This window comes from Arvicola amphibius, chromosome 9 (genome assembly GCF_903992535.2).
Source record: "Arvicola amphibius chromosome 9, mArvAmp1.2, whole genome shotgun sequence".
Taxonomy (NCBI): domain Eukaryota; kingdom Metazoa; phylum Chordata; class Mammalia; order Rodentia; family Cricetidae; genus Arvicola; species Arvicola amphibius.
Window position 1 is genome coordinate 37,535,122 of NC_052055.2, and position 3,013 is coordinate 37,538,134.

The following is a 3,013-nucleotide window of genomic DNA, read 5'->3' on the forward strand; positions in this document are numbered from 1 at the left end:
ACCCAGGACCAGAAAGGACACGGAGAGAGGGCCCTGGGGATACTAAAACTCTAACATTGAAGAACTGAGAAGGGCCAATCAGAAGACTGGATATCTAAGGCAGGAGGGTGGAGAGGAGAGGGCAAAGTCACAATGGGAGGCATGGTCTCCAAGGTAGAGGTGGATGTGGTCACAAAGGCAAGTGCCCTTAGGAGTTGGATATTGTCCTCCCCACTTAGCAGCTGTGTGGGGCTAGCTGACTTAGAGAGAAATGGGGCAGAAGCCTGGGGGCCGAAGAATGACTAGGAAGTCCAAGGGGAACTGGAGATTCTGTTGGGAAGGAAAAGAACAAGATGAAAGGACAGATCGAGGGGGACAAAAGCCAACTGTGTGTGCGTGCTGTGCCCAGCTGATTTTGGCTTGGGGTTGGTGGCACTTGTTCTAGCTTGCTAGCGGGAGGGGCAGGGGAACCCATTTTGGGAGGGAAGTTTGAATAAGCTAGAATGAGGGGACCTTCTGTGGCACATAGAGGGCAGGGGAGAGTCACATGGGGGACAGAAGTCTGTGGTTTAAATGTCACGTTCCTTTACTTTGCTCAGTAGGCTGTCTTATAAAACTGAGCCCCTTGATAAATGCCTGTTGACCTAAAACAGTGGGGAATTGGGCAACACAAGCGAGTGAAAAGAAGAACATTCAGTCCAGCCCACCGCCCCACCCCTCCCAGGAGACGGCCCCTGCTGGTGGAGCCGTGGAGGAACTAAGTGGCTATAAACATAGCAGTGAGGCTCCTCCAGAGAGTGAGTCAACCTAAAACCCAGATATCAGTGTCACAGAGAGGGCCATCTGCTGTCATTAGAGGTCAACAACTCTGTAGTCACTAGATCCAGTATCCACCATAGGAGAGAGAGAAATCTGCTGTCTACACTGTGTCCAGCCGTGCCCAGCCATGTTGGGACAAGCAGATGGAAGAGAAACCTGTGCTCTATAGCAATGAAGGGGCTGGTGTGGCCAGAGGTGCAGGCTCTGCACCCAGACCCCATTCCCTTCTGTGAGATTCTAGGCTAGAGAGGATTGGAAGGCTGTAATAGTGGGGGGACCACGTTGGTTGCTCTATGAATGACAGATGGTTTTCTTATCCCTTCTCCATCCCCTCTGTACCCACTGTAGTCCTGAATGGACTAGGCACCCATGCACATACTTTATAGATATGGCCTTCCTGTGCTGTCTCCTCAGAGGGCAAACTGGACACTTGTCTTAGGATTTCTATTATTGCAATGAAACACCATGACCAAAAGGCAAGTTGGGGAAGCAGTTATTTATTTGGCTTGCACTTCCATATCATAGTCCACCATTGGGCGAAGTCAGAACAAGAACTCAAGCAGAGCTGGAACCTGGAGGCAGGAGCTGATGGAAGGGAGCTGCTTACCAAATTGCTTCCCCTGGTTTGCTCAGCCTACTTCCTTATAGAACCCAAGACCGTAAGCCTAGGGAAGGCACCACCCACCATGGGCTGTGCCCTCCCCCACTGAACACTAATTGAGAAAATGCCGTACAGCTGGATCTCATGGAGACATTTCCTCAGCTGAGGCTCCTTCCTCTCTGATGACGCCAGCTTGTGTCAGCTTGTGTCAAGTCTTGGGTTGCTCCAAGACTATGCCATTGATAATGCAAGCAGATTGGTTAGACACAAAGTAGTAACCCGAGACAGTGTTCCAGGTTTATTAAAATCACTAGAGCAATGCTTCCTGATGCTGTGGTGGTCCCTGCCATGAGATTGTTTTATTGCTACTTCATAACTAGAATTTAGCTGTTGTTATGAATCATAATGTAAATAATAATGATGGAAATAATATGCAGGATATCTGATATGTGCCCCAAAGAGGTTGACCCACAGGTTGAAAACCTTCCTTCAAATACCAACATCTCTGCCAAGAACAGCAGTTCTTTCAGCCTGCTTGCCCCATAGAAAAAAAGAGCAGCCAACAGGAAGTAACCCATTACTGTTCTCTGTCCCTCTACTGTGTACTGTGCAAGGTGAACATGTGAGCACACATATACACAACACAACACATGTGTGTGAGAGTGCCTTTCTCTCTCTCTCTCTGTTTCTCTCTCTCTCTCTGTTTCTCTCTCTCTCTCTCTCTCTTTCTCTATCTCAGGATCTCACTATGGAACCTGGAGTGCCCTTTGCCCAGCTGGCCTCAAACTCTCAGGGATCCTCCTATCTCTCAGGAGAGTAGCTTGCCTGAGAGCAGAGCTCTTAGAGCCTCTTTAGGGACAAGCCCAGGGGAGAGGTAGATAGCATGCAAGGTTCCTAATATTCAAGCTCTGAGAGCAGGATCACTCAGGAGAGTGGCTAACCCTGGGCTTCCTGCCACCAGAGCTCATTCCCACCAAGGAAAGGACACAACTGAATGAATGGATACCTTCCATTGCTGAATATGTTCAAAGACTGGCCTTCTTCTAGAGAAGTCTGGAACTTGGGGGCTGGAGAGATGGCTCAGCAGTTAAGAGCACTAGCTGCTTTTCCAGGGGACCTGGGTTCAATTCCCAGCACCCACATGGCAACTCACAACTGTCTCTAACTCCAGTTCCAGGGGATCTGACACCTTCATACCAATGCACATAAAGTTAAATAAATTATTTAAAAAGAAAAATCTGGAACTTTATCTATGAAAGAAGAAAGGAAGACAAATCCTTTCTTTCTACCTCTTCATTCTGCATGATTTTTTAGACTTGGTTTTATTTGAGATTCCCAGGGTTTTGTGATTCAAATGTTTGTATATTCCCTACCTTTGGTTCTTTGGAGGGGCGAGGACATAGATTTTGTTTGTTGTTTGTTTTTATTTTTTGTTTTGTTTCTTGAGACAGAGTTTCTCTGTGTAGCAGCCCTGGCGTCCTGGAACTCACTCTGTAGAACAGGGTTGTTGCAGGGGGTGGCCGCTTGTTTGTCCCAGCTGCCCAGAACCAAAATAACCACACAGAAACTATATTAATTAAAACACTGCCTGGCCCATTAGTTCTAGCTTCTTAT